A 13464-nucleotide genomic window follows, 5' to 3' on the forward strand; every position below is an offset into this window, starting at 1 on the left:
CGTCCTCCTCTGTGTGTCCCTCTCTTTCTCTGTCTCTGCGCAGGAATGTCTGCCTTCTGGACTAGGACCTCCTTTCTCATCCAAAAAAGTTCTGGCATTGCTAATGAATTTTCACAAAGTATAATCCTTAAATTCTGAATTACTATGAAGTGGCTCCTTTGGAAAGTTTTAGTTCTCTCCTGTGGAGATGAGAGGAAATGCATAAACCCCTTTTCACTTTGGAAAAGGAACTTTCTGCCTGGAATTTGATCTGAAAACAAACTCTCCTTGCAGAGCCTTAACTATCTCCATGGAAAGAGGAACTTGGGACTAGAATGGCTAACTATGCAATTCCCCATATCAAGGTGGCTACCCAGGGATGCCAGCAAGCTCCTAAGAAGCACTATGGGAAAGGGGGAGGAACTGTTTAAATCAGCCTTACAGGACCAGCGAGTAGGCCCCCACGTAAAGAAGGATGAGCTTAGTTTTGAAAAATGGGAATACATTCTCACCAGAATGATGTGGAACCAAAAAAAAAGATAATTAAAAAGCTTCTAAGGCTGCTGAAAAATATTGGTGAGGGTTACACTTCAGATAAGAAAAGCAAATTTTCCAAAACTTATATAATAAAACAGGGATTTATAAACTGTATTTGTGACACTGGAACTACATGGATTGATCAAAACTTGAGGAGGAAGTGGGGGGCTGACCAAGAAGGCAGGGTTCCTCCCCTGGCTCCCCCAGAGCACTTGGGTGGGTCACAGCGAGAGTCCACCATTTTCAGAAATTTTATTAGAAAAACATGAAAAATGTATTTTATAACTTATTTTTTATTGAAGTTTAGTTAATATACAATATTATATTGGTTTCAAGTATGCAACATTGTGATTCGACAGTTATGTACATTATTAAATCCTCACCCCAACTAGTGTCATTACTGTCAACATAGATGTGACAGAACTATTGACTATATTCTCTATGCTGTCCTTTCAACCCTGTGATTAATTTATATTATGATTGAGTTTTGCACCTCCTTATCCCCTTCACCACCTATTTCAGTCATCTACCCCAACCATTCTTTCACGGTAACCACCAGTCACTTCTCAGGGTCTGTAAGTCTACTGCTATTTTTTTTTATTTTGTTTTGTTTTCTTTGTAAATTCCACAAATGAGTAAAATCATATGGCATTTGTCTTTCTCTGCCTGGCATAATTCCCTCTAGGCCCATCCATATTATGGCAAATGACAGGATTTCTTTTTTTATGGCTGAATAATATTCCATTGCATATATGTACCACATCTTCTTTATCCATTCATCTATTGATGGACACTTTGGTTGCTTCCATATCTTGACTATTGTAAATAATGTGACAATAAACAGAAGGGTAAATATATTCTTCCTTACTATGTGTTGTCTTTTTTTTTTTTTTTGGTGATGGTGTCCTTTGCTGTACAGAAGCGTAAAGTTCAATGTAGTCCCTCTTGTTTATTTTTACTTTTGTTTCCCTTGCCCTGGGAGACACGTTCAGAAAGAAAATTGCTCACGCTTATGTTCAACAGATTTTTGCCTATGACATGAAACCATAAAACTCTCAGATGAAAATGTATTTTGATGATTTTTTTAGAAGATTTGAAAAGCATAGTATTGGAAAATTCATCCTTGGTCTTTTTAAACACAGCACACCATGGTGAACCATAGACATTTGTTCTGTGAATATTCTACCTTAAAAATTAAAAGAACATGTATCTATGTCCTGACCTTACTGTGGGGCAGCAGCATATTTTGGCTTCTCACATACTATGTGAAATCTTAGTTTTAAAAACATGCACAACTAAAGTAATACCATCTCAACTCCTAAAAATGCCCCATACTGTGATCAGTGCTGTTGCCTAAGTACTAAAGGAATTACTTGGAATTTCTGGAGATTCTGCCAAAATTCTTAAAAGAAAACTATTTTTCAAGGGCAAGACTGAAAAATTGTATGTCTTGCCTTTCTACATCCCAAAACATATGCAGACTCTAAGACTGTGGCTGGTATAAAGCATTTGTTCACTTTCAGGAACATTAATCAAAAAGACATTCTAAATGTTATCCTTAACAAGTAAATACTAATGTATGTGAGTCTTCTCAGAGGCACTAAAGGTCTATTTCAGCTTACTGATGTGATTATTCATACTGCAGTAATGTCAGTGCTGGATTTAGAAGACAATTAAGTTGTTGAAAGATTAGAAAATGGACCTGGGTCTTCCTATAGTCTCACAGTGGATTTTAGGAAAAGGAACTTAAATTGAACACTGTTATTCTACAATTGAAGAAATCAGAATGGTTTAGTAGCTTGCTTTGGCTTTAGTAGCAGCACCTTTTTTTGTTTGCAGACCTTCTCTGTAAAATAATACTTCCAGCCCAAAATGAATTCAAATCATGGTGCAGCTGAAACTAAGACCTGGGTTGGGGTTCTTCCCACCATTCCACACAAGATACAAAAGGGAAAAAAGAAGAATGTGAGACCTGGGCAGGACACTAAGAGTTCAAGAAGCCACATGAGCATCTAAATTATATTTATATTTCTAGGAATTCCCCTAATTGTAGAAATGTTTAATCTGAGGTCTAAGACAATGAGTCATGTGTGGAAGTGAAAATTCTAATATCAAATGGAAGAAGTGAAGCCAAAACTTCTGTTCCAATGCTATTATGTAAACTGGTGCCAGGATGGTTGCACAAGAATTTCTGGAATTACTGAAAAGCCCAGATCCCGAGGCCCCCCATGGGAGAGTCTGATACAGGAGATTTCAGGCGGGGTTCAGAAATCTGTGTGTCATAAAGCAAAGCTCCTAGGTACATCTGTCTAATGCTGTCATGTTCAGGCCCTTTAACACCCCTTTTTACCCTGCCCTTCTATTAGAGGACCCATCCTTCAAGTTCTCAGTAGGATTTTTTCACATAAGGCCAGCTTGAAAAGATGTAGGATAACCAGGAGCATCCATGTTTGAGCTGTGGTCAGTCTGTCGTTAGCTGACCAGGCTCCCTGTGACAGCTCTCCCCCTTCCTTCCTGCTTAGGAAGATGCCACTGATGGACATACGCTTTGGAGTTGTTGACACAATTTTGTGACCTTAAGGCACAAGCTTGCCCCATTGTTCTGACACCATTGAGCACTGACTCAGCCCTGGAATGGGCTATCCCTTAGTCCCTTGTTATGAAAGAAAAACAAACCTCAATTGTCTAAGGTACTTTTAGTTGGGTATTCCATTAGCTGTAGCTAGGAGGGTATTAATAATACAAAATGCCTCTCCTTATTTGTATCTATATATTATAAAATCTAATATGGACTTTCCAAAAAGACAATTAAGAAATCCATGGCTAACAAGTTTTGGGGATAATAATTTATTGGTTTGGGTTATAAACTCTGGATTATAAATTGACATCCATAAAAGTGTTAGCTGATCCTAGGTGTTGCCTATAAAATGTGGAAAAAACACACACAAATTTTAATAGAGGTAATGGTTTCTACAGTCATTCATTCATTCAACAAATATTTATCTGATGTATTCTAGGGAGAGGAGCCATGCTAGGCCCTGGAGAGACAAGACAGATAAATTCCCTTCTTCGTGGAGCTTATATCATAGTGGGGCAGAGAGAAAATTCACATATCTATAAATATGATTATTATTACCAAGGGGGGAAACACAGAATGATGCATTGCAATGAGCAACTGCATTGTTTATTTAAATAAGGTTGTCAGGGGAGGCTGAGACTTATGTAGGCTCATTAAAATTCAGTGGAGTGCCATTTCACTGCAGGGCAAGAATCAATAAACCCAACAGTCAGGGGTTTGAGGCATTTTGGGGCTGATCAAGGAAAAGTATGGAAAGAGGACTCCCGCAAGAGGCAGTAACCACGACAAGCTTTACTGGGCAGTGCTGGGACAGGACTGCATGAGAGGGGGCTTTCCTCCCAGCAAAGTCTGCAGAGAAGCTAGAATTGGTGGGGAGGAGTTGCTGGTCGGAAGAGGAGGAGGGGTAGGGAACTCCCAGAGGGCGAGGGATCAGAAAGGCGGCTGAAGCGTCGGGGTGACGTCACTCAGCAGGGCTCAGGATGGTGAGTCTCTGGGTCAGACAGCCTCACGGGGCCATGGCTGCATAGGGTCTTAGAACTGCAAGGCCCGATCTATGAACAGGTAACAGCTGTCCAGTGAGGTTTGCAAAGCAGCCAGTCTCTAAATGGCTAAAACTTTGCTTTTTTGAGCTATTTTACAGATAAGAGAAGTGTAAAAATTTGAGTTTGGTACTGGTGGGCTTTTGAGCAAACGGGTCTCATCCCACAGAAAAGAAAAAAACCAACCAAAAATCAGTACATTTCACAATATATATAATTGTCAAATCACTGTGTTGTACACCTGAAACCAATATAATATTGTATATTAAGTATACTTCAATAAAAATAAAAATAATACACAGAAGCCATCTGGCTTATTTACATAACACCAACCTATTGTTTTCACCGCAGGACTGGCAAACAGGAGCTGACACTTGCCATCCAGTAGTTCTGAATAAGCTCAGTATGTCTTAAGACATAATGTTTATCAGCCAGAAGCGAGAGAGCCCTAAAAACTTTCCTAATTGGGCCAGAAAACAAGATGAAGAAAAAGCAAGTAAAATTGGCTGGATTCTCAAGTTCCTATTTAGTTGCTAAGGGATGTGAGAAAACAAGTAGAAGGCAGCTGCCTTTCATCTCCAGATGTGACAGGAACAGCATGTTGAAAGGAACAACTATAAAATTCACGAAGTATAGTTTTAGTGAGGTTCCTGGTGAATTTCACTTTTAATTTAGACTCAGGAACAATAAGCAAGGAAAACACCTTATCCAAGTGATTCCACTTAACTCAGAGGTGGAAGGAACTTTGAAGAATGTATCTCAGTGAGGAAACTGAGGCTAGAGAAGCTCATGACCAGTTGAAGGTCACTCTGCCAGTTAGGGAATACCTGAAATTTCACTCCTTGACTTCCAGCCCTGGGCTCTTCCCCTTCCCATTGCAACATTCCCCAGTAAACCTCCTTTGATTATATAATCTAATAACCCCAGGGTTTACTAAAGGGTTGGAGTCCAGGCAGTTCCTTTTTGAGTTGTAAACCTTTTTCTTCCAGTTTTATTGAGACACTGTCTTCATAAAACATACCTAAATTCTAAGGCATACGATGTGATGATTTGATACACATAAATACTGTAAAATAATTACCACAGTAAGGCCAGTTAACACTCTTATAAATACAATCACATAAACACCATTTTGTGTGTGGTGATAACATTTAAGACCCACTCTTTTAATGACTTAAAAGTTAATAATACAGTATTATTAATTATAGTCATCACACTGTACATTTGATCCCCTGACCTTATTCACCTTATAGTTAGAAGTTTCCGCCCTTTGACCAACATCACCCCATTTCCCCCACCTTCCAGCCCCTGAAAACCACCAGTATTCTATTACTATGAGTTTGGCTTTTTAAGTGAGAACATACAGTATTGGACTTATCTGTCTGACTTAGCATAATGCTATGAAGGTTCATACATGTTGTCATACATGGCAGGATTTCCTATTTTCTCATAGCTAAATAATATGGGGCCACCTGGGGCCCCTGGCACTGTATGCAACCAGGGTGAGCCAGGGGCCTGGTGTAAACCTTTCTAAAGATGTGCTTTAGATATTTAACTCTTGAGGGATTTTTTCCCAAAGCTAACAATTGATGTGGTGTTGATTTTTTAAGGATTGTGGTTATGTTTTTTAACATTTTCTAGAACAGCTTTCAAAAGAAAGCAAGGGTAGCTCAATTAAAACTATCAGATGCTCCACTAGGGCCATTTAAGGGAAAAATAGAGAGAACATGCACTCTAGCCTGACAGTCTGGAACTAAGCGCTCTGTAAGAACAAGTATTTAAAAGACAGCTGGAGTATGCACCTCACGCATTATTTTCTTGTGACAATAAATGAATTTAATGCAAACCATAAGACAATTCTACCCCCTAAGAAAGTTAATTCTGAAAAATACAGGTGGAAGCAGAATTTTATTGGAAGACTGCATCTCTTCTTGTTTGGAGAAAAATTGCCTTTCAAAGCCTCTTTTTGAAAAGCCTGGCCCATTTTTACTGTTTATCAACATGAATCTCACACTGAGACCTTGGTCATAAGGAGAACCGGTTCTTCCATATTTACATCTTAGTCACAGCATATTCGTTAAGGTAATCCTAGCTGCTGTGCAGGCAAATCCCCCAAATCTCAATTCCTAACACAATAGAATTTATTCTAGTAATATCTAATAAGGTATGAAGTGAGTAGTCTTCTATGAAGTGATAAAGCAATCCAAATCCCCTCCATCCCCCATCCCAACAGGATTCACAAATCTTTCTGTCAAGGAGAACTAGTAAATATTGTAGCCATTACTGGCTTAAACAGTCAGTGCCTGTTGCAATCACTCAAGTCTGTTGTTATAACATAAAAATAGCCATAGACAGTATCTAAATAAATGAGTATGACTGTCTTCCAGTAAAACTTGATTTACAGAAAGAGGTGGTAGATTGGATGTGACCTACAGGCTGTGGTTTGCCAATGCCTGCTGCAGTAGAACTTCAGAGTATTTTGCTTCTATCCAACTGACAAGAAAAGAGAACACAGATGATTGTGCTAAAGGTTTCTGTGGATCAGGCTTGAGGTAGACATAACTTCAGTCTGCATTACATTGGCCAAACCTCAATCATATGACAACACAAAGCAAGAATGAGAAAAACAGTCTCACTGTTTGCCAAGAGGCACAAGAAGTGACATTGGTAACACAGCAATTCTTCCAGGGTCCCCACTTCTTCTCAACAGTCATTTTACACTTCTTCCTATCTAAAGAACACATATGCCAGACCCCCGAGCCCTCCCATAAAAGGCACATCCAAAGCCCCAAGCAGAAGGCAGACAGCAAAACTTCCTTCCCCACCTCTGGGGCAGCCTTTCTATCAGGTCTACCAGGTGGCTTCTTGTAGCCTGGCAGCTAGGACATTTAAAAAAGCAGCGACTTTAAGAACTAAATATCAATTTCTTTGTCCACTGTTACACAAACATCCAATATTCAGTGGTGAAGTAGGAACAGGATAATATAATAAACCTCTGATTCCAAAGCAGAAAGAAAATAAGGCACATAGCAGTTTCTTGTCAATGAAAGAAATGAAATCCTGCCGGGCAGCTGCAGTGAAGGCCCTCAACCCCGAGAGCCAGAGAAGCTCCCTAGCTACACAATGATTCTGCTCTCTGGAAAGGGCTCTTTTGTTCACTAGTTTCCATAGTCACAGATACTCCGTTCTCTGAGATTCTTCTTTGTCCATTAACCTCCAGGGCCCTATTAGAAATGCACATCTGTGGGCTGTGTATATTCTGCAGCTCACTTCCTTCCCCAAGTCATTGTAAGACCTCTAACTAATCCCCAACTTAGAACAGGGTCATCCTTTCTTTGGCAGTAGATTCTTTCAAAAATTCAGTAGGCCCGGTGCCACTTCCAGTCAGTGCCAGTAATCACATCCAGAATTCCTTTTCAGGTATAGTTCCCACACCTGTCTCGTTTCTTCCTTCCTTCACTGATCTCCTTCCCTTCTTGCCCCACCCCTTTCTCTCTCTCTCTCTCTGTCAAAACTGAACAATGATCACACTGAGGCTAAACCATGGACTTTGGTGGGAAGGGAACACTGTTAATCTCTTGTGCTTCACTGAGAAGTTTTACAGGTCTTTTTCAATAAAGCCCTTTTAATCTCAGCTCTTCTTAAGAGTCCAGAAGTCATCGGCTTTTCTAACTTGGAAGGCCCTCTATACCAAGAATGTCTCCATTCTCTTGAATCTTTGAGTGAGAAGTAGCAAAATTTTGTTTTATCTCTTTATTACAATATTTTTCTCAACAGTCAATAATAGTCTGTAGAATAACAGTGACCCTCATTTATGTCCTAGGCAAATATATGCCTTCCAAATTTTCACAGGTTCTATTTTTAGCAAGCATTTTGCCACAGCAACAGAGATCTTCAGTCCTCCAGGTAACTCACTTCTTTGCTTCCTACCATCTGACCATCAAATATGATGCATATTTTAATTTTTTATATTATGCCAGCATCCCCTTCTGGTGCTTCTCACTCACATGTAGTCTAATTACATGTTGAACAGGAAACCTTCCATGCAGAGATTCAAGAATTCAGACCCTTATCGTGTCTCTGCTATCACCTGGGACCAGAAAGTCCTGAGCTCAGAAGCTCCAGAGGTAAGAGAAAGGGAAAGACGTGATTGCACTGGAGCAGTTTGCAATCAGACTTGAAAGTCCTCACATTCCACCCAAAACTTAGTCACCTGCTATATACCAGGAGCCAGAAGAAATGAGTTTTGACAAACACATAACAGTTTCTGCCATACACAACTCTAATACTGTTCCCATTATGTAATTAAGAGTATAGATCTCATTCTTCTAGTAGATAGGCTGGTAGATATGGCATATTCAGACCTCAAAGCCTAGGACCTTGGAATCTTAGAGTTAGCAGGGGGAACGGCAGAGGTCAGCTAGTCCAATTGCCTCATATTAGAGGTGAATAAATGGAGAAGCAGATGGGCATACGGAATCCATGGCAAAGGTAGGACCAAAACATGGCTCCTCCCACTCAGGTTAGGGCTGTCTGCAGTGTCTCTCTGCCTCCATTCTAATTAAGTTTGTAAACTCTCAATGGCCTAATGAATAAAAACTCTTACTAGACATGGGAAATGAAATGACATTCAACTACAAAACAAATAAAATCCTTCGATCAGAACTTCAGTGGAAGTTAGGTTAGTTTATGTGGTCCTAAAGGAAATATTTCTTACTCCAAAGATGAGATAAATTTGGTCTGAATGTTGTTTCTCAGACTTTTTCATACTGTTTGAGCTCAGAAAATCAGTCAGAGATCAAAGCAGAGTATAACTATTGCTTTTGTAAAACTAAACAAAAATGAAATAGAGAAGTGTTTGCAAAAACTTCAGGAAGCATCAAGAGATAATGAGCAGGACATCGGAAAATTGTTGAAAGAAACAGAACCATTTGTACTCTTCCACTGTGAGCTCTTGTCCTTGGAATAGGTAATTATCCTTTCCAAATTCACAAATAATGGTTCCTTCTCTGCTTTGTTTCCGGGGTTGTGGTCAGAGCAAAATGAGATTATGTATACAAAAGTGACTTGCAAGTTGAAAATCAATGTCAATGAGAATGTTATCATCTTCAAATGATCAGTAATAAATCTACTTTAGTCTTTAAATATTGATTAAAAATCTATTGTAGTCTATGTACTCTTCAGAGGGTACATATGAACAGATGTAATTTGCTAGATTGTTATTCCATTTCCAAAATTACTGTTTGCTATAAAAATTTACCTACAGTTAATTCCCAGGGCTTCCTCTACTTATGCAATTACAAGGGTCATCAGGGATTAGAAGTATAAAACATACTTTTAGAAAGGTATTTACAAAATGCAGTTAGCCATTAAAAATTTTTTAAACTATCAAAGCTAATTAAAGACTAATGAACTAATACTGAGAAATAGCATTTAAGAATGATGTCTTGGTAAAGCAAATAACAGGACTGAGTAAAGATATACATAACTACAAATGTCCAAGAGAGGGAGGTGGTAACCTGGCAGAAAGAGTCAAACACAATAATGGATAGAATCAAGAAACTTAAGCTAATAGTAGCAACTTCTCTGATTGGAAAGTCTATGAGTTCAGAAAATAATCTCTCTTGAGAATTACTCTACAAAATAGTGTGGACTGGTGTGGGGCAAATGTAAGTTTTCACCCAGAATTTCCCACCTAGCAGTGTGAGGATAAGGGCCTGTTTCCATATCAATGGGCCACTGCGGAGACCCCTGGGGCAAGCGGAGAGAAAACGGCCATTCTCTTCTCCCCTCCATTCCCGGTACATAATTGGTCTGGTGCCCACCAGTCAGCAGGGACCTGCCCTGGAGTTCCTCCTAGAAGGGGCAGGTCAGGGGAAGCAGAGCCCAGTGCCTAAGCGGCAGGGACAGAGCAGGGCTGGCCAGCGGGGCCACGTGAGACACTGAGCTGTGAGCAGTAAAACCTTGCCTTCCTACCTGCTGTTGCCCTGGTCTTACTTTGGTTTCACTGGATTCACAGGGAATTTGCCCTGGGCAGGGAACCCCCTTACTCCCAGGGCTACAATTGGGTTTCTCATTTTCAAAGGTTGGTGCAAAACACCAAAGAGAGCATTGTAGAGAACTGGCCTTCACTATCAGAGGGACAGATGATGTGGTTTTAAAGGCCTTCACCTGTGTTGCAGATTTTGCAACAAAGCTTAGTTCATAGGTAGGAAGAAGGGTTCCATCTAAAGCCTGACCCAGAAGAAACCTAATGTTGACAAGTTTGTAGTCATTATCCAGTAAGGCAAACCCACTTTTGAACTCCAGTTCCTACCTCTACTCAAAACACCCCTAGAATTTTCTGAATTTCTGGGCTCCCAGCCTGAAAGAATGCAGGGCCCTGATATCTGTCAGCGTATAGATGAAGCCTCCGCAGAAACATTAGCTCTGGTCGTGTTGGTTCCCTACGGAGACACCGCTTCCAAAAGTGTGCCTCCTTGAGTTGGGCTGCCTATTTTAATTTCAGAGAATTTGTTAGTAGTTAACAACAACTCAAAATGTTCTTCAAGGTCTATGAAAAAGGGCCCCATTGCAGTGGGAACACCAGCAGAGAGCCAAAGTGAGTAGATTTTTCTTAAAAAAAAAAAAAGGGAGGGGTGGTGAGGGGCCAGCTAGTATTAGGAATAATTCTACCTAGGTTTTCAGGCACAGGCAGGTCTCTGGTTGTCCAGTCATGTGTCTCTCTGTGTGCCCATGTGAGTGAGTCCTTTTGATAATACTGCTTGGAACTCTGAATGGCATGTTTGGTAATGACTGGGTATGGTTGCCAAAGTTTCTAGAAAATAACACGAGATCCTCATGCTTGTTGCACCTGAAAGGAAAGAGATGAAATTAAACATACTGAGATACGATTCCCTTGTCATCAGGGATTCTAACCAAATGAAATAGTTTGGCTTGAATTTTGTTCAGGGGACATTCTGACATTTCAGTTCTCTTCCAATAAACTGATTTGGGGTGAAAAATATACAGACTCAGTTCTGTTTCGAACCAGTTCACTTGTTTTGGAAGAAAACGGATGCACTTATGAAAACTGATGAATTTAATACATAAGAAATATTTGGGTTCAGTTCAAGATTCTGCAAATTAGCATGGCTCATTCCAGTTTAATATTTGATTCCAGTCTCTATTTTTCAAATGTTCATTTCATCAACTGTGGCCCAAGAGAGAAAAATATATATATTAACTACTGCCAAAGGAAAACGAGGGGCATACCATTAATGGCTTTGAGAGGAGCCAAGAATCTCACCAGGGTACCAACTAAGCATAGATTTTCTGCTGTTTGTCACATTGTTTAGAGTATATAAACCTACATTTTACAAACAAAAAAACTATCAGAATAATCTCCAGACATCTCATTTTATTAAACATTTGCTCCATCCCTCTTCTCATAAAGCAACCAAAAAAATTTCTAACCAGACTTTTCTAGAAAATTCCAATTAGAAAATTTTAACTTTATATTCCTTGTATGAATTAAGATTATGTGTAGTATTTTAATATAAGTTTTTTATATGACATATATAGTACTTAGACATATATATTTATATATACATTCATACACGTACATGCATGTATATACACATGGTAGTAGAAAAAGAGGAGTTTTCAGTTCACTGAGAGCAAGAGAAAGGCAAGTGGCCAGTGGAAACAAACCAACCCAACAATGGCAGGTACCTAAGATTCTTTCCTAGCTCAAAACCTGGTGAGATGATTCATTGAGTTATAAATGTGTGATTTATTTGTACAAAACTTTCCCTCTTCCATTCAAGAAGACCCCTCTCTTCATGCCTTTAAGCTCAGAGGGGAGATTTTCTCCTGGAATGGGAATAGAGGGAGGAGATAGAATTGTGAGGGAAAAAAGGAAAGCATCATTGTAGATCCATAGACTATCCCCTGCTCCAAGCAATACCCCAGCCTGTGGCATAGGGAGATGGTGCCATGGTGCAGCCCCAACCCATACCCACAGTTCCACCCAGGCACCCTTTTAGAAAGGAAGTAGTAAAACGCAAACTTCAAGATACCACAAATCAGTATTAGTTCTCTATTGCTGCTGTGACAAATTACCATGAACTTGGTGACTTAAAACACAGACGTATTCTCTTATAGTTCTGGAGGTCAGAAATTAGAAATGCCCTTCACAGGGCTGAAATCAAGGTGTCAGCGGGGAAGAGCTGTGCTCCTTTTGGAGGCTCGAAAAGTGAGTCCATGTCCTTGCCTTTTCCAGCTTCCAAAGCCGCCGCTTCCTTCCAGTCTCACAGCCCCATCCTCCAGCCCCAAGGCAGGGAGCACAGCACCTTGGCTCCTCTCTTCCTGAACTCTGCCTCCTTCGCCACCTCTCCTCCTCTAGTTCTGATCCCTCTGCCCCCCTCTCCCAAGGACGTTTGCGACTACCTTGTGCCCGTCTGGATAACCCAGGCTTGCAAATGAGGACATCAGTTTGTCGCGATGAGCTGGAGACTCAAGGCCCCCCTCCAATCTCCATGCCTTTGTGAGTCTTGGGACTGCGCGGTACTCAGAGGGGAAGGAACTGATGTGAGCTGAATCTAAATTATGCTGAAATAAAGAAAAAGCAGAAATGTGACATTTGTTTGTGATTTCTATACCCACAATATACAGTTTTGTTTTTCTTCCCTCAGTTGTGACCACTGCGACTCACCTACTGCAATCACAGGGACAATTAGCAGAGCACATACTGGGACCTGGAAGGAACACAGAAGAATTAGAAAATAGGCAAGTCTCCTCAGGAAATAACATGCACAAAAACTATAGGTGGGACTACTAATGAAAAAAAGAAGATAACATGATTATGTAGCATGCAAAAGTACATTTTGGAAATGCTAAATATTCCTGAACAGCCATCTTCCGTACATTTTGTCCTCACTGGCTTGGATTCTACCTCACAGATACACTCCACAGTGTTTTGCACAAGATACTCTATAAAAGCAAATTTCTTTGGGCAAAGAAGTTTATGAACATACTAACCCCTTTTAATTAATTACTGTAAATGGCCCAGAGAAGTTCTGTACTGAAGAAATAATTTTTACTTTAATGCAGTGTTTCCAAACATTTATGCCTGCAACTCTTTTCCGTATAATGCTTACCAACATCACTCTTTGAAGTGCTGCTTTAGTGGAATGACCTTCCTATACCATTTATTAAACTGTTTCTGTTCAAAAGCCAAGCCTCAGCACTGCTTACTGGATATATAATAGATGTTAACTGAATAGTGTGAATATCTAATCATGATGAATGTGCATCTCCCCCTATCTTTTATTTTCTGTACGGTTGGTT

General features: G+C 40.0%; 1 long non-coding RNA gene across 1 annotated transcript; it reads right to left on the bottom strand.

Moving 5' to 3' along the window:
- Positions 1-10602: 10602 nt before the first annotated feature.
- On the bottom strand, positions 10603-12942 carry LOC140845369 (uncharacterized). Its single transcript, XR_012124174.1, has 3 exons — positions 12830-12942; positions 12565-12726; positions 10603-10987 (listed from the first exon to the last, which is right to left on the bottom strand). It is a non-coding gene; the product is annotated as an uncharacterized lncRNA (long non-coding RNA).
- Positions 12943-13464: the final 522 nt, after the last annotated feature.

The sequence above is a fragment of the Manis javanica genome, chromosome 13 (assembly GCF_040802235.1).
Source record: "Manis javanica isolate MJ-LG chromosome 13, MJ_LKY, whole genome shotgun sequence".
In the NCBI taxonomy this organism is placed as follows: Eukaryota; Metazoa; Chordata; class Mammalia; order Pholidota; family Manidae; genus Manis; species Manis javanica.